Source organism: Monomorium pharaonis, chromosome 4 (genome assembly GCF_013373865.1).
Source record: "Monomorium pharaonis isolate MP-MQ-018 chromosome 4, ASM1337386v2, whole genome shotgun sequence".
Taxonomy (NCBI): domain Eukaryota; kingdom Metazoa; phylum Arthropoda; class Insecta; order Hymenoptera; family Formicidae; genus Monomorium; species Monomorium pharaonis.
Window position 1 is genome coordinate 29539493 of NC_050470.1, and position 19622 is coordinate 29559114.

At 43.8% G+C, this 19622-nt stretch overlaps 1 protein-coding gene across 2 annotated transcripts in view; it reads right to left on the reverse strand.

Annotated features, from left to right (window-relative positions):
• Positions 1-1651: 1651 nt before the first annotated feature.
• The window catches only part of LOC105834468 (headcase protein), a 161477-nt gene continuing 143506 nt past the window's right edge, over positions 1652-19622 (reverse strand). Inside the window, exons 6-7 of one of the 2 annotated variants that reach the window (XM_036286481.1) lie at positions 18715-18929; positions 1652-11983 (exon numbers count right to left, since the gene is read on the reverse strand). The gene's annotated coding sequence lies outside the window, so the exon portion shown is untranslated. Of the gene's footprint in view, positions 18930-19622 lie in introns of both variants that reach the window. The other variant, XM_036286480.1, reaches the window with a different exon arrangement.

A 19622-nucleotide genomic window follows, 5' to 3' on the forward strand; every position in this document is an offset into this window, starting at 1 on the left:
TAACGTACCACGAATTGAGGTTCCTCCTGCGCCTTCCTTCATGACATCCGTGTCCGCATCCAGTAGAGGGGTGAAACTGCCAGGGGGTTACTTTACGGCAATGTTCCCAACGGGACGAATTCTAAGAGCCCGGGGGGAGGAAGGCGTGGTCACGCATCACCGATTGACGGATGGATCCTCGATTACGATGGGCGACGTGCCGTATAATTGACCAGGTGTCGCGAATCAGCGAAAGCTGGCGGATTCATGACTCTCGATTAATCAGCACAAAACGCGTTTTCGTAGTAAGGGAGAGCACCCGAGGGACTCGAATTCTCGAATCATCGATCGGTTTCCCATTATAAGATAAAGGGAATTTATTTTCCGTTCATAATCCTTACGTGTAAACGAAATGAAAGACGATTTCTTTCTTTTAGCAAACTCATGCTAGATTTCCGTAGCTAAAAAGGTTTCATTTATCGACGTTTATGTGATTCAATTTTCAAAGAATTTCATGTTCCGTGCCTCTAGTGGTGCAGAAAGACCCGATATCATTAATCGTTCAGTAGATTGATTTAAAATTTTATTATACCACTTCTCAATTAATTGGTCGTGCTTCTTAGTACGTGTCTTTTACCGAGAAAATATCTCATGCAAACTTGATAAATTTAATATTCATTAACCTTTCCTGGACGTCATGTTATAATATCGCGGACGTCATGCAGAACGTGATAGATTCATCGTCTCACTCGTAATTACCGGATGATAGCTTGCGTTCGTCTCTCGAGAATATTTGACTTTTCATCCGAATAACTTTATTCAACGGGAAAAGTTCCGCGGGCAATTGTTCAATTATTATTGCAAGTACGTATGCAGCAATCAAATTTTCATTTATTCCAAGAAACAACTTGGCGTATAATTAACGGAGCAGTTTAATTATAAGTTCAGAAATATCAACGTTTCGCTTTCAGCGGAATTCTTCCCTTTGCACGAGGCATCTCGTTCGTTGTTTCCATAAATATTAATGCTTAAGAAATTTCTGACACGGCTCATACGTTTGAAACACTCAATTAAGATTACAGCTCTATTATTTCAAAATGTAATATGAAACTTGTTATACATACTTTGTAGTTTCTTATATTATTACAAATCAAGGATTAATCACGATCAGGAAGGGATTTTAGAGGAAGCAAATAAATAACTCGAAACGTCATAATTTTTTTTTTGTATTTCATTTCATTTCACCAATATCTTTAGGATAATGGCATTAAAAAATGTTTATTAATATAATATGTATACTTTCCTTAAAATCATCATACTCGTATTCTCGTAGCGTAATAATCATAATATATAATTATTGTAATATATATCTATATTTATTTAATATATAATATATATTATGTTTATATATGTCTTGCATATAGAGAATAGTCAATTAGATAGTAGGTTGTGTAGGTTTTTGTCGTAGGTGTTTATTTTATTCATCATTTTTATTTGTTTAATATTTAATGTATAGGTATTCCATTACTAAACATACAAAAGCGGTATAAAGCTCGATCCTCACACGCTATTTATAGATAATAATCATCGCGTTCTTACAAGTTGTTCTTAAAAATTGCGTTACGATATACGTTTTTTTGTCCGTTTTTCTTTTTTTTTCCCCCTTTTTTTCTCCACCACATTTTAAACCTAGGCGTAGCCGCGTAACGCGCTAATGCTTACAGTGTACTTCCTGTTCGTCCTTTCGCTTAAAATACCCTTCCCGGCGATGTCCTCGCGTCACGCCCCGGGACCAGAGAGGAAGGATAGGCCCCGTGACGAGAGAGGATGGCCGGCAAGGGAGGACGCTTAAGTCCAAAACTGCCAGGATCCATATTGACCGTGTCCTCCGCTCTGAGAGTAGAGCATTGATTAATTAACGCAAACTCGTGTAGTGCGATGTGGAGACGACAGAACGGTCGACCTCCCCGACGGACCTTGACCCGGAGAGATCGGGCCCGAGGTGAGGAGGTCGTACGAGTTCCGTCGACGGTTTCCTGACTAAAGTATTAAATGTTTCCATTACACGTGTATGTGTGTGTGTGTGTGTGTGTGTGTTGTACGTCAAATCGCTTATCCGAGATTGCCGTCTCTCTCGCGTTTCCGTTTCCCTTTCGCCTCGCGTTTTTTAGTCCTTAGGCCCGCGCAAGGCAACTCTTCGTGCCCACTAGCTCGATCGACTCGTCTCGTCGATCTGATTCTCGGAGAAACGATCCGGCGACTGTTATGTCAAGCACTAGCTCTCTCGATCGCGAGACACAACTTATCGATATCATATATACCTATTCTTTCTCTCAAACGCGATTCCTACCCTTCGTTACTTTCCGCTTTGCGTGTACGTATGTATGTGTGTGTATGTATTTCTTTTCTTTTTCATGCGTCTATCTTCCCCTCAAAGTCGCTGGCGGGTGCACCGCGCGCATCTCCCTTAACGATTTCGTGATCTTCCTACTCGTCCGTTCGCACGCGCGACGGACGTGTCCTCGACTGTCGGCCGTGCGGGTAAAAGCGCAATTTTTTTTTTTTTTTACTCTGCGACGAACGCCAGCTCCGAGGAGATCGACCGCCACCGGACGATCTTGTGTCTCGTCGTCGCAGTCGTCATTCGTCGTGTACGCCTGATGGTGGCACTTATTCCTCACCTGGAAACACGCACGAGCAATCGCTACGGGAACATGTACAACGGCCAGCGCTCGATGTTCGCCCTCACGAAGGAATTCCTCGCGTATGTCCTCGCCTAATCGTTCAGCTTGGGGTTCGCTCGTTAGTCGAAGGCACGTCCGCGCGACGTATCGAACTCGTCAACAATTCGACGTTGCGTTGCAGCAGCGTCGTCATCAATTATCACTCGCCACTACAAGGTGAAGCGACGCAGTCTACCCAAGCAAAACATTTCTCTCTCGCTATTCCTTTTCACAACCAATATCTTAATACCAAATATATTCTCCTTAAATCTTATCTATCCACATCATAATTATACGATTCAACATGCAATATAAATGAGAGCTCGTAAAGGAACTTATACATTTGAACATTATACAATGCTTTCTCAATGAATCAATTACATATATTATATACGAATTATGTTAAAACTCACAAACATGTACAACTTTCAGCACAAAGAAATAAACAGCATATACTTTATACCTTTTTATTTGGATTAACATTATTACGTCATACTCGAGAATCTGGATGACAATACGATGTCGAAACTTAAACTATAACAATATCTGAATAAACTCGTGATTATTTTTACGGGGAATCCCTTCCTTCATTCAGGTGGAGCAAAGATGACAGTTACTGTCAGTGACCCGCCAGCTAAAGGTACAGCGTAGTATCTAATAACCCGAGTTAGACTCTCGCCCTCAAGCCAACCAAACAAATATAATCGCATACAATTACAATACGAATTATTAAATATCAACTCTTATACTCTAACGATAGAATGATCATAATAAGAGTTTGGCAAGCGCTAGGGAAATAGTGCCGATCGTACAATGTAGTGTAACCTGTATACGTGTCTTCACCTGTGTGTGCACATTATACATTCCTCTCTGTGTACTCTCTCATTTTATTCACGGTGTCGGTGGTGGTGTGTAGTGGCATCCCGACAGACGCTATTGAAGAAACGGTCTCGTTTCTTTCTATCGGATCTGTCGACATGCGCGTTCTGCGTATCGATCTATGTATAAATGCTCGGTCTATAATATGCTCTCTCACATGGAAATATTAAGCTTAGATCTGCCTAGAACAATTTTTCGAAAACCGAAGCTCGACAAGTCACACGTCCTTCGGTCTTAACGACAACAACCGTTTCGAATTCGATTGCGGCAATTCATCACGGAAACAGTGGACCTCATAGACATCGGTAGAATTCGCAAAAAAAAAAGACGTGTTTATTGATTCTCCAGACACACGTCGACACGTTCTTGATTTATTGCATGCGTCTTCGAGGAGAATTTGACGAGGCAGGAGCAAGAGAGTCTCTTTCTTGCTGGTTTTCCAGGTTCGTAAAATTTCATCGAGATGCGAAAAAACCCACGGCCGGGGACGACGATTTTAATCTCTCTCCTTTTTTTTTGCGGGTCACTTTCGAATAGATTTTTATCAAAAATATATATATCTATACATCTGTGTATACGTTAGTTTCACGGTCCACTTCTCATCTCTCAGTCCACGGCGTCGATCGCCCGCCCAACGCTCGAGTCTTACGTACGGATATTCGAACGATCAAGGAATTCTTGATCATTCGGATATGGAGTCGTTGGACCGCCGGTGTTTGCCGTCGGAATCGATCGTGTCGGTACTTTGTCCTTCCCCGGCTCGTCGTCTACGATCGCACGAGAATCTTCCGCCGAAAACACAATCGTCGGGGACCGTCCTGCCCTCTCCCTCCTCTCTCTTTCTCCTCCTCGTTAATTTTCGCCTCGAATCGTCGACGCTGACGCGACTAATTGAACGGAGATCAGTCTCGAATGATCTGCAATCTGTTATTATTATATCTCGGCACGGAAACTTGTGGTCCACCAAAAAACAGCGTATAAAACCATCTCGGTAAAAAATTCCTAGGCTGGAAAGATTATGTATTTCTCGAGTCTTATCTTCGGCAGTTGCAAGTTACGTTTTACGAGGTGACGCGCGCTTCCATTGACCGGCGAACGAAAGCCACTTACCCGGTAAAAAATAACGTGCGGGATCGAACCCTCCTCGCATTCGAAAATTTAACCCGCGAATTTCGCCAATAATCTTGATTCCATTCTGCCCTCGCTCTCACTTTGACGTCAGCTCGAGGAGAATTTGATTTTGGGTTCGATCGAGCACGAGTTTCCTCTTCGTTTGACGGTTTTTTTTTTTTGCTAAATTCATAGGACATATTTAACATTCGGATATCCAACTTGATTTTGCCGCGGTCGATCGAAGCACGATAACCTCGATATTTTATTTTCATTTATTGCTCCTAGATAGAAGTATACAGTTGCACGTGTGCGTGTGTGTGTGTGTGGGTTTTTACATGTATGGAGGTATACGGGGAAGTTCAAGTTGACGAATCTGTGTAACGGTGTGACGTGTACTCGTGTATCTCGGTTATGCGTGTGTACATATCCCATAGATAATGCATTGTAAAAGGGGAAACAGCTAGAAAGAGATAATTCTTTAAATAGATTACCGGTACTCTCCCTCGTCTATCCATAGGCGGGTGCATGCAATAAACACACCGAGCTCTAACTACGATACTGATTCTTCAAAGCTTACATGTCTAACTGCACGCGTGATCATCATCAGCTCACGCGTGCGCCCGTAATACGCGTAATATTTCGTTCGCTTCCGTTCACCTCGGTTAAATTACCATGTCACTTAAGACCAGCTCGACAAAGATTCCGATAATACTGCGAGAGCGATTCCCGCCCGCGCGTTTTTACCCTACCGCAAGGGACCGACTGTCAACAACGAGATTAGCCATCGAGAAAGCGATCGAGTTAACTCTGAAATCGCCCGGCATTGAGGTAAAGACTTGACGTGCGTATATTGATATACGTCGATATGATAGCGAACGGAAATTATCTCTTTTGTTTCACATATCTATATGTATATATGTTATAAAATCTATTCGTCTAAATCATCGTGTGGATGTATGTGGGAGGAGGGGGAGTGTATGCTGGGGAAGGGGGGGACACGCGTGAATCACGAGATGCATCGTTGCACGCTTTCAAAGTTATCGCGAAGCCTCGATGAAAATGTTCCTGAGAATTTCAAAGGGGGGGGGGGGATCAGTGGGGCCGCGCCTTAAGTGCTAATGGCAGTCCGGATCGTCAACACATAGCTACATGCGCGTATATTATAATATATATCATACTCCGCTAATAATGTAACGTTCAGTGAACCTAGCGCTAGGTAAGTTATACGGTACGTTTATCATATAAACCATTTCATTTAATTTTCATATTCGTTATCGCAATAATTTCTACACCGGGGAAAACATCGTTAAACACACATTATCCTTCGCCTAATATTACTCTTTTCTTTTTCTTTCTCATCTCGTCACTCTCTCCCTTTCACTCTCTCGCGCTCAGTAATAATTAATAATCTTTCTCTCTTTCTTTCTCGCTTTATGTCTTTCCTCGTTACGCCTTCGTCAGCTAATATTTTATTCAGCGCTCGATATAGTTATTCATATTAGAAAAATTTGTACTCTTATAGGGGAGGTATCGAGGGATACAGCTGCCTCGCTGTTGTTTTATATTTTCCATGATTTTAAGGGAACATCTTACCCAGTCTCGCATGTGTCACTTCCTAAAGTCGAGTAACATCCTCTCGCGATCTAACCGAGTCATGCAATATCGCGCACTTTTTTTCCCGTCCTCGTAAAATGTCCCAATTCGTGTTTGATGTCAGCAAGGTAACCGAACGAGGCGCGCGACGTGTCCAATCGCAAGGATATTGATAAGAAAAAAAGATTACACGGTAAATGAATCGTCAAATTCCTTAAACTCCGGTCACACTGATATTCCAAAGTAAAGTAAAATATATGGATTGCCCAAAAATCACAACGTATCTCTAAATTGCTATTATGATACTAAAAAGTTAAAAAATAAAAACAAAGATCGTGTAAGTACCGAGCAATGATTTTCCTTCTATTAAAGTAGAAAATGTCGACTCTTTTACCGATTGTATTCGTCGTGATTGGACAGTCGCGGGTCGCGCTGTGGTTTTTCTTTTTTCTTCTTTTTTTTTTGCATTCTTGGTACAGTCGAACGAAATGGACAACTCAGTGGCTAACTGGCGAAAAATCGGGTCAGGTAGGGGATGATCGGAAAACTGTGAGTGTGGGATGGGTTAATTTTTCAGGCTAAAGATCCTTGCAAACCACGCAGTCACACTTCTCTCATTCACGACCGCTAAATTGAGTCACGATTGCGCTTCACGTAGACACGGCTCTCCGTCTGCCAATCTGTATTTACCGTTTTTAGCGATAGAAGAATGCGCGGACTCTTTACGAAGTCGCGACGCGTGTCGCCCATCGTGACTCCGACAAACAGCTACACGAGAATGGGAAATAGCTCCGTTAATGCATAAGTATACGCGCGTGTGTGTGTGTGTATATATATAAATATATGTTTACCACGTGCAAACGTACCTAACAGACAGGACCTGATACGAGCTACGTCTAAAGGAGGAGTACCCTTTCTCTCCGCGAAAGAGAGAACTAGTTAACCGGTGAGCGATTCTGAAGCCCCGCCGAATCTTCGATCGAACCGTGTACCCCGCTAGATGGTAATATGCAATATGTGTTTACCGTTTATCGCTATCACGCATGTTATATGTATGTACGTGTACGCGTATATATCTATTATGTGTGTGCGTATATATGTATGTTTAATATTACCCAAACCGTCGTTACGACCGCCTTCTGTAGGTTTTTCCTTCGAAAAAAGCTCCGACCTCGCGCGACCTCAGCTTCAACGCTTCCCTCCTCCTCGTTGCCTTCCTACTTCCGGCAAATCACTCGCGCGAGAATACGCCCTCGTCGTTGGTTTACCGCACGCGGCGCGGCGCGACGCCGCCGATTATTCGTTTCTCCGATTGTTTCCTCTTTTCATTCTTTCTCTTTTTTCCTCCTCTCGACCGAAGATCGTAGGAAGGCGAGCGAGAGTCATAGGGCAGGGCAGTAAGACATGGAAAGGCTATCGCAATTCACTGTTTCTTTCATTCTTTTTTTTTTTATCGTTCGTAGCCATCTCGCTTCTCTCTTTCCTCGCCGTGCTTCCTTTATCTCTGTCTCTCTTTCTCTCTCTTTTCTTCTCTCACCGCCCTCGGGAAAAAAAGAAATAGATCTGAACGTCCGCGATGGGAGATAAAACAGGAAATCGGAAAGAAGTCTGGTGCGCGATGTTTCAAAAGACGGGGGACGTTTTACCGTCGCCCGGAGTCTCGATTGCACGCGGAACAAGAAGAATTCACTCGTTAACCGGGACTCCAATGACGACGAAGTCGGCAGCAATACGACAAAGAAACGTTAGACTGTCCTTAAATGTGCACTAGCTGTGTGTATATCCGTCAAACGCGTGGCCAATTACGGTCCGTCACAAGTAACGACTTCGAGAAAGCACGAATGTATCTGATTTCCGCGGACGACGACGTTCGTCGCAAAGTCGCAGCGATTGAGAATCAGACGATCGAGTAGTCGAATGGTAAAGATAAAAATAGCGCGGTCCACCTCCTCATCTTGTATCGTGCCTCTTCCGCGATTATCAAATTACAGATAAGCCAATCGTTAGTTTCACCAATGTTACGTGTATCTCTGACGATTTTTGGGATTATGAGCCTACTTCGATTTATCTTAACGAAAGCGTGAAAACTTAAAACAACGTACTCTCTGCTCAACACGCGAGAAAAAAAAGGTGTGCCGTACGTAAGGAAGGAAACAATCAAACGTCTCGAAGGGCACGGCGCAATTGTCAAAAGTCTCCTCGTCGCCGTGTCTTAAACTCTCACGAGTTTAATCTCGTCACTGCAAACGATATCGGACGTCCGATCTCCGATGGAGAGCGGCAATTTCTTTTTACGCGTCTTTCTCACCTCCCCTTTCTCTTTCTCTCCTTCTCCCGCTTCTTCCCGTAGAGAAACACCAGACCTTTCGTCACCTTTCACCCCTTTCCACAAACTTCCCGTTCGGTTGTCCCGTTTGGTCCGCACTACCAGCATGATTATTCGCTTTTGCATCGCAAAATGCTTGTGTCTACTATGATTTCTTTTTTTTTTTTTTGGATCGCTTCCATGCCTGCCGTCCGATCGGTTTCTCTCCTCTCGATTCGAGCTTAACGACTAAGTAATACGGCTAAGTATGCCTAAAAACTACGCGCGGCCTTTGAACGTAGAAGTCTTGCCGCGTCCTCGTCCCTCGGGCACGAGGGCGGATCAAAGAGTGTGAGTTAAAAGAGCGTATACCTTATATATATATATATCTATGTGGGATTACTTATCAAGGTTAACATCGATGACACACCCTGGCAAACGGTTTTACGTCTCGAGTGTCTCGCGTTCGCGATCGATCGTGCCCGAGTGGATCATCGGGCAGGGACTAGCTTCTCTCAAGAAGATCGTTTCGATGCGGCACGATCGTCGATCTCGTAGCGTTCTATTTTCGCTCGGGGTTTCACGTTTCCCTGTTCTCTTTCCCTTGTTACGGAAGGTTTATCGATTATCCCTAACGTATCGGAAGGGCTAAGCAGAGGCGAATCTTCGATTTACTTCCGAATACCCTCCTCGATTATCGGCTCGATGCTAAGAACGTAGCATCGACGCGCGCGTATAATAATTGGCGTTTCCGAAATTGCCGACGAATTGCTTGCCTTAAACTAAACTTAACGACGCCTTAATTTTGATAAATACTACCGTGTTTAATTTCCATCCCCTCCGTACTTCGTCGCGTGATCGACGCGTGGCGATCGCTTAAAAAAATAGGGTACAAAAATTATTCATCTAAATTTGTGAGATCTTATCGAATCTAAAGTCGCTTCTCCGCGCGTTTTTTATTTTCAGTATTATTATTCTTTTTTTCTTTAATAACACAGCCGAATAAAAATGCCCGAATTACCTCTAAGAAACTTATACCGAATCTTAATTTTTAACGCCTGATCCGCGTTCCCTCGTGGAACGCGCAGTTCTTTTTTTTTTTAATTTTCGTTTTGTAAAAAAAAGAAGTCTACCCTCAAGATCCACCGTGAACTTAGCCCCCACTAAAGCGCGACGACTACGAGAGCGTATGTCGATCAATTTGCGCGGTTTCTCTCTCTCTCTTTTCCTTAGCCAAATTTCGTTTCGCGATTCTTTTTCTTTATTTTCTTCTTTTTCTCTCTTTATTCTCGCGCGTCTGCTGGCTATACTAACTGTAAAGACGCAAATATTACGAAGTTTGCCGTATTCGAGTACTCGGCATTACCGTCGCGATTGGTGTTGATTTACAGTGACAGACAGCGCGAATTTTCCCCTCTTAAAAACGACGAGAAATATATGTTGCAAATACAGTCTTACGCGAGTACCTCGTGTACGTATACATTGAAGAACGTACATTCATCGTCGTCGTCGTCGTCGTCGTCGTTGTTACCGTTTTACGCCATTGTTAGCTAAAGGCGAGCTACTCAAAGTGGTACCATTCGCGCAGGTCGCACACGTCTCGAAGAAGCGTCGATTGTCACGCACGTAGAAAATTCCCGATCGTGATTTTCGCGCGCGGACGTTCGATTGAAACAATGCCGGATCGAAGATTCCTCTTCGCGCGAGTCGAATAACTGGCACGCACGGAGAGTTTAGAAAATTGTCCCCGGGTTTAATCAAAGGCCCATCACGCACACCTGTAAACTATTAGCGTGCCAGGGGGATCCTCGCGACAATTAGGACGACGGGCGCGAATGGCTTCCTTCAGCAAAGACTATACGCTTACTACGAGAGTACAAATCCGACACGACGCCATTTTACACAGACGACGCTTCGTACATAAAGTCTACTGACTCGGGGGTTACAGGGATAGGTTTAAAGGAGGGTTTATACATATACGTGTATTATAGATGTACATATATACGCTACGAGTGCGATTAAATGCACGAATAGGAAGGGAGTAGCACATCCACACGCCATTCAAACACATCGGTTAACCCCTCGAAGAAAATTGGCTGCAAACTGATACTTTTGGTATAAGAGGGGTGTGGGGTAGGAGAGGGAAGGGGAGGGACGAGGGAACTAGCGATTAATGCGCGTCCCGTTAAATCCTTAATTAATCGCGCGTTGTTCGCGCGCGAGAGGACCACGCGTGTACCGCCCACGCGTAATCCTCCGCGATTAGCCGCGTGAAGAATCACCGACAATGATAAGAGAAGACACAAAAGGAAAAAGAAACAAAAATATCGTCTTAGAAGTGCGCGACTATTTGTCGTTGATTACGAAGTTGTAATTTTCCAGTGCGCTCGTGCGTGATTAATATATCGTCGATCCGCTTTTCTGAAATCTGCGTAATTTCGATTGGCTCACGGCTCGCTTCGAGGCAAAGATAAGGAAGGAAGAAAAGGAATAATTTCGGATATCAAGAGGTTGGCTCTCGGGAAACAACGAGCCGCGAACCAATTGTTTTTTACACTTTTCCGTCAAATGTCGCAATCCTTCACTCTTTATTCACGTTTTCGTCCTTCACGAACATTCCCCCGCCTCCGCGTGTCCTCCGCGTTTGCTCCATCATCCGCGATTTCGCGGTATACACGTGTATGTTAACAGGACTCGTTTTAGGCCACGCGCCGACATCATCGGCGCGATTACCAAAGCGATGAGTTCAGAGCCAGGAACTCGGCGAGTCCTTGAGCACGAAGTTTGTGGACCGACCGGAGCGTCGGTGTCAGACTCGCGACTGAATGAGATAACATCTTCCGCCTGCAATTTTCCCGTTTGTCGTATCTCTAAATAATTTGTTGGCACATCATTGCATCTCAATGTTAATCTAATGAAAGCATTCCTTCGAACAAGGAAAGATTGATTTAAATCATCGCGAATATGTAAAAAAAAAAGCTCGACTAAATGATTTGACCTATGCATTCCATAAAAATTATATAGATAAAAAAAATGAATATGCTGCGTAACGTATGACGGAATACTGAACTCATCGCTACAGTATAAAAAATAAAACAACACAGTATCGCAATAATATCGCAAACGCGCCATTAATAATAGGAGAATCCATTTTTTTCGCGGCTTTACGACATCTTTAACGCAGGTTGTAGGTTCAGAGGAACACACAGAGGCGGGACGGCAGCGTTATACGTTAATAACAACATTATGCTCCTATGTACATTTGTACCTTGGCCAACGTATCCGATCGACTCGATTACGGCCGAGCCCTCAGCATTCGTTCGAAAAATCCCGCAATTTCGGCCGCTTCTTGATAGAGACCCACTCGGAGCTAAGCGTTCTGCCTCCCACGCTAAAAACAAAAACGCTATTACTTTTTCCATCATTTGCTCTTCAACATCAGCGTTACCTTGCGATAACCACTTTCGCGAGTCCTCAGGGGTTGGGGGGAATCGAGAGCTCGGCTCCTTCAATCGTAGAACGTGAAAGACAGCCGGTGTGTGTACTATTTATGACGTCGGCGAACGGTGCCCACCTTGTCTCACGAGCCGATCTCCCCGTTTTTTTTAATCCCCCGCGAGATGTCCGGACTTGCCGGAGCACCCTTTGAATCTCCCTCTAAACAAAACGATTCTCCGAAGAGAGACCGGCGCGATTGATGGACACTGGGGGGGTTGGCACGCGAGTCGCCGACGTGAGAAAAACAAAACCGCTCTCCAGTAGCGCACTCGATAAAATTTCTTCGTCGTTCTAACGTTTCAGTATAACAATTATTAGGCAACGTACATTAATTACATCACTTACAGGATTAGCGATGAAGATGGGAGGAACGGAGGATGGGAAGAGGAAAATGGGGGCGGGATGAGAGAGGTGAAGGGTGTGTTCGATAAATCCATTGTGAAAATGTCGACGTTCGCCGTCGGGGAACGGGGGTGGGGGAGGGGGAGGGGGGCACACCGCGGGACTTCGTATTCCTGTGAAACTCAATCGGGAAAGTCGAGAGACGCGGAGCGCGAATTCCGTGGAATTCCACGCGATCGTTCTCCCCCTTCGACGCCAATACCGACGACACGTTCGCTTTTCCGTTCGCGAACCCCTCCGCGCCCCCGCGTGTTCCACGTTCGCGAGCAGCGTCACTCTCTTTCTCGTAAATCCGGCGTCTTTAAACAGAGCGCGACAAGCGCGCACTTATCGTCTCTATCTATTCTTCCTCTCTCACTTTGTACGTCTTTCGATAAGAATGTAGCGTTCGCCGACGGGCGATTCTCTAAATCCGCAGCCCTACGTATATAACTTCCTTTCCATCATCTTATATTCCCTCTCCCTCTATCTTCTACATCTTTCCGTCTCTCTTTCTCTCTCTCTTCTACATCCGAAAGCTACATTTAGCCTGTAAAACAGGAGAGAATCCGTGCTGTCGCGCGACACGACCGTAGACCTCGCGGACCTCGGGATTATTATGCATTCGAGGAATGAAATGAACCCTCGCGCTGCGGCACGGGCAGTTGTGCCTAACGCGAAAGGACTTCCGAGAAACCGGTGAGAGGGTCCACAAACGTGTTCGCGCAGGCAGCCAACACCAGGTTCGAGAGTATATGGTATACACGAGTTTAACGTTCATTAACGAATTAACATCACAATCAAGCTATTACGGGTCGAGCGGGCGTCAACCGTCACAGGGAAAACAGGACCTGCCTCTTATTTCTTTTTTTGGGGAGGGTTCGTCGAGCCCCATGACGGTTAACGCCCGCAGAACGTGCGCAATTTAACTCTTTGAAAAAAACCAATGCCTTTCCCACCGTTCTGAAACCGCGGAAATCCTCTGATTGAGCGGTATGGTAACTGTGTGTGTGTAACACTCAGGTAAGAGTTCGGTGAGAGTTCGCGGTTTCAGCGCGGAGTCATCGAACACCAGTTGGGAAGGGGATGGGGAAGGGAGGCAGTTTAAATATATAACCTGCCTTTCAAATCGTACATACATTTAATAGTGTAAACGAAACGGGAGAAAAAAAACCTCTGCGATATTGTGTTCTCAACGCAATGAGTGTTCGCGCGATCTTCCCTCTAATACGGTAGTACGTAGGTAATAGTTACACGGTTAACTATATGTGTACTTAATTGCGCACTGATATAACATACGCATGTATATGTCTATGTATCTAACGTATTTACGTGTATTTCGCTTATCATTTCTTACCACATTAGAAGCACAAAACAAACAAAAAAAAAAAAAAACTTCAAACATTTGTCGTCATCTGGATCTACGTATTGATTCGTGAAGTGAGAGACGCGAGGAAAAAAAAATTATACCAATGAAACTGAGGAACGAGCCACTAAACTGAAGACAAGCGCGAAAAATCTAGAGACGCCGAGGCGATTCAGCGCATTAAATGAAACTAACAAGTCTGCTCTCGGAGGCATTTTGGACACTCCTTCGAATTCGACTCCAGAAGATTCGTCAACTAAATATTGATTGCGACAAACGGAAAAATAGTAATACAGTAATTATACAAGTGTTTACACTTGTTTTAGGAGAAATATAAGTCAAGTTGTAAAAAGGTGATGTCGTTCCGGTTAAAAATAATATTGAAAGTTAAACGTACCGTCTGGAATCAATTCTACAGATCGCCGAAATTGATCGGCCAAAGGGGAGGATCGCTGGTGCGATTCCATCGCGAGTGTCGGACCTCCTTCTCATCGATCACAAGAAATTATCACCGTTTCGCGTACCCTCGCGAGTAAATGACGCTACAGAAAATTGCAAGTAAAACAGAAAAGGGAAGCCAAATCGACAATCAAAAGTTTCGTGCCCGAGCTTTTACCGTTTAAGATGCGTTGAAAAAAATCGAAGATTATCATGGAGGTTGAAAAAAAAATTAAGAGATGCATTTGCTCTGCTGCACGATTGTGACGCGGTAGTTGACGTGACTGCTCGTCAACCTTCCGATATTCGCTGCAATAATTACAGCTAATAAAGACATCGTTGGAAACATGTATTCGTGTGTGTGTGTGTGTGTGTTAACGCGCGCGTGATCACGGTGTATGACTATGACGAGAGATCACGAGGCGATCTTCACGAGCGGACGTACGTTGCTCAAGGGGTGTCGGCCGTTCGAGATTTCACGTAGATTTTGTTTCGAGTCCTGCAACATATATTTTGTCCAACAAAGAACAAGCTACTTTGTTTAGCCTATCACCTTCTCTTTTTCTCTCAACGTCGTGGACGAATCTCGCCCTTTGCGCTCACGGAACAAATATTTGATTGATGAAATATCGGCGCCCACCATTAAAATGAATTTGTCTCGCGAATGGTTCCAGCCATTTGTAGCGTCTGCGATTCTCGATATTTATCCTCCGTTATCTCGATAACTGTAGATATTATTATGATGCAGTCTCTTACGTTGTTTCGTACTTCTGCTTCGGTTTATGTCTGAGAAAATGAAGCAGACCTTCCTCTCGTGTCTCGTCGTCGATACCGTCGAGACCGCGCGTTTGTGGTTTTCGTGTGATTTATTTAACGCGTGCGGTTGCGTACGTGTAATTAGAATGTGCGTGTGTAAATCCTTTTTCTTCTGGTTTTACTTCTAAGGAGCCCGTATACGTTGCTTCGCGCGTATTAGCGACGTACACGTTGAGAACGTACGTATATATATATATATATATATAGATTTATATATTTTTTTGATATATATACCTATAGTTGTCTAGCACAGCTGTAAAGACCCTTAATCGCTAAAAGAGACAAAAATTGATGATTCTTAAACGTACGTATTATTCATTTTTCATAATATAATATATATCTATCTATATATATATTTTCATATATATATATATATATTTCTTCATCTATTTTATATATCGAATTATTTAAACGAACTTTGACCGACGAGAAAATCGTTCCCTCACGTCCCTGTGGCCACATCAAGGCCGCGTGAAAGGGTACCGACGAACAACCGATATAATTACTATGATTAGTACATAATAAAATTTTCCCTCTCCCCCTCGTCTTAATCATCTCGGACATCCACAATATGACACAATAACCTATCACCTAGGACGATTCGTCCGGTCGTCTACCCGACCTTGCCCGAAGACGTCAGTCGATTTTCACCGGCGCGATCTCCCTCGGATCCGAGATTTCTCTCACCCTTCTCCGTCCGTTCCCGGCGCACGCGCGTCGCCCTCGCAGCTCAGCGCGAGTGGCGCACGTCACGATGTTCCCTTCAAGATCGAATTTCTGTCTCAAGGCCGACGTCGATCTTGGCCGAGTTCCCATCGCGCTTGATTCAAAGTCGACCGGCGCCGGGGTGAAGGTCCGCGGGGAGGGTTGCGCACGTCTTCGCGCCCCGAGGCGAAGCTGCTCTCGAGGACAGAATCTCACCTTCACCCTTTCACTCCTGTGTACCCCACCCATTCTCTCTTTGGAGGTCGGGTGAACGACCGACGAAAACGAAAGGGCGTCTTAACTATGAGAAAACCGTCGTTCTATATAAACTTACTATTTATCGATGATTCAAACCTTGTTTTCTTTTCAAGTAATGACTCTACGCTAAACTCTATTCATAATTCAACCATTCGTAACCTCTCTACTCCATCACGGAGACTCAACCCTCTTCCCTCCCTCCCATCAACCCTGTCCCCTTAGCCCCATACAAACGTACCACGCGAACGCTCTATTCGGATTATATAAAATTCACAAACGCGGGATATATCGATTATTCGGTAAACCTTCGGGCAGCGAGAAAGGCAACGTCTGGCCGACGATACCGACCATCCCGAGAACTCGGTGAAGTCGTCGACGGGACAGCCCTCGCTGACACCCCAGTCATCCATATAAAAAACACTGATATACAAAACGTTCACTAGATCGACGTTGAACGTCGGCGAACCGCGCGGCGAGAATTAATTTCCAACGGATAGAAGTGCTGCAACTTTGTCTCGACTCGAGTAATAAAAGCGCGAATATCTTTGTACCGCCCATCGTCAGCCTGAATGTCCGATTTAACTTTCTGGCTAACAGCGAAATTCCTCGCGAGAAGAATCGTCTCCTCTATGCGCGCAGATTTCCGGAAGGTTCGACATTCGGAATCACCGATATATGCTTGGGTGAGGTTCCAGACTAAAAGTTGTTGGAGGCAATTATGGGACACCATAACACATCCGTTTGCTGGATATGACTAGCTTCCTGAGACACAGGACATTCGTGAATTCAAACTCGCTCCAAGAAAGGAAGGTAAAGTGTGCAATTTCAACAGAATCTTCCCTTCTTTTCAATTTGTTTGTCATTCGTATATTGCTATTTCGATTTCACTGAAGTTGACGTCGTCTCTATCGTATTTTCAACATTGACTAACAATGACGTACCGGTCTGGTCAAGAAGATATCACAGTGCTGTGCTTTACACGGAGCATATCGTTACGGGGAACCCCGCGAAGCGCCGAGCTTTCGTTCGACAGTTTTTCGCGTTTATCACCCGTGTCTTCCCGAGATCTGTCATGTTTTCATCGAAAGATATGACACGGAGAATCTCATCGGAGGGGGGGGGGATATATTCGTCCGAATGTCAAACCTTCCGGCAATTCCGTGCTTTCCCGGTGTTTCTTGAAATACTTGAAAACTGTTCTCCAGGTGCTCTGTATTTATCTTTTGTATAACGCGTCTCTGCACCGGATCTTGGCGAGTTCGGGCTAACGCAGGGCGATTTTACAACGCAACGGGCCGGAGGAGCAGCGAGATCTCGTCGCGATAGTTTCTCGTCGCGCGATTCTACCCACGACGTTTAATGAAAATAGCAAAAGTACAAAATCGCTATAGTAATTATACCCGAATAAAAAAGATTAGCCTAATTTAACATTAGCCTTATCAACTACAGAGCTAAGTGCGTCGTCGTACGTCGACGCAAGATCGATGATAAAAGACACTTGCTGTCCTCTTAGAAAAAGAAAAAATCAGCAGCTTGCTACGGCACCGTCAATAGCGAAAAAAGATATCCTTTTTCCCCTCCCATCTCGCGACGATTCTTCTTTTGTCTCCTAAGTTCATCGCTTCTCTACGTTCCGAGGATCCTCCGATACCGGTACGACTCGAAATTCGAACTGGGACTATCGTCCACCATGTATTCGAAATTATATAGCAGAAGAAAACGAACTAAGACGCTCGAATAAACTGCAATATTTTCGGCTTCGTCTCTAATCTACACCTGTTGGCGCATCAACATGATCAGCCATTGCCGGAAATTGTCTAAATTCTGTAGAAAGGCTCCCACGGTCACTACTACTTTTCCCTATTCTCAATGAAACATTGACAGTAAAATATGTTTACTGACTCTACATTATTAACAAAAACTAAGTATATCAAGAATTATTATTATATCATTTGAAATTAAAACAAGTATATTAGAATAAATACAGAAATGTACATTACGTTACTACAATACTTTTAAAATTTGCAAATTCAAAGATTCTCAAATTTCCTATCATTATCGTGCTCAATAAATGTAAGAAAAAATATTAGCAAAAAGAAATATATATTTAGAAAAATTTGATAAATGCAAGAGAGGAGCCTTCCTTGCAGGTTTTTTTTTTAAATAAATCTACGTAAAGAAATAATTTTGATAATTACGTCAAATCGGTGCGAAGCCGCGATAAATAATCATGAATAACTTTCTGAAACTATATCAATCCTCTCGGTTCCTCTCTCTCTTTCTCGCCTACGACAGGAACTCAGAGGAGCGAGTGACACAGCGCATAATCGCCGAATTCTTATTAAAAATTGAAAGCAGTAGGGAGTACAAGCGACGCGTGCGACGTGTATGTACACGCATCGTAAGTTATTGAGGAAAATTTCTCGTACGCGTTTCCGATCGTACGAGGAACTTGAAACGGTTCGCGAAACTTGCTTGTTGCCGCGTTAATTTTGAAGAGAATGTTTCCACTTACCTTGTAAAATGCGCAAGAGCATTGTAGTTTCTTTTATAAAGGCCAATTATGTGCGTGTGTGTGTGTCTCGATAAAACTTCGCGCAGAAAAAGCAAAGGAAACGTTCAAAACAGCGATACATCCATTTTCTAGATCCGGACCTCACCTCATTTCAAAGACGACGATCGAGTCCATTTCGATGCCTCCAACGTCGCTCGAAATTTTTATCGCACGTGCTGCGAAAACGAAATTCAAGTTCCTCTCGCCATCGATCGAGCAACGCTTGTACTGGTGCTTTTTAATCTGCACTGTCGAAGGTTGGCGGGCTCGACGAAGGTCAGACAAAGAACGACGAAGATACGAATTGGCAGAACAAAACCTCTGGGGAAAAAAAAGGACGAAAGATAGAGAATACTTAAACGCTGCTTTCGCTTGGCAATTGCTCATTTGGCACTCTGAGAAAACGTACGGTTGAGAACGAAACGATCGGAGAGAAGGACTCAAACGCGATCGTCCTTGCCTCCGGCACTAAACGCGCGGGAAATTAATTAACGCGGGAGTTCAATTCTTCGCGCACAGGAAACGCGCAAATTGCCTGACTCGCCCAAGTACGGTTGCGCGGCCAAGGAAGATGTTTTCTCAGACCGATATATACGCGCGGTCGATTGCGCGTTTGCCTGTGCGTTATTTTTTTATTTTTTTAATTTTTTTGTTTCTCACCCCTCCGGTTTTCTTATCTCACTCTATCCTTCAATGAATCGTGAATGGAAACTGCGTGACTACTTCGGATTAATACATTTTTTAATGCTATTTTATTCTTCTTATGTATATATATATATACATATCGTTTATTTTTTATATAATATATATATAAAAAAAAAGAAATTCGCGCTTACTAAACGTACGAATCTATCCCTTCTTTTTTCTCTCCAGAATCATGATAGTATCTCTTCTTCGCAGACTATCGTATATGTATAACTAAAAATATTACGAAAAGATAATATATATGAAATGCAAGTTTTTAAAAAAATATTTATGTATATAAAAAATTGCAATACCGCGTTATTTTTGTAC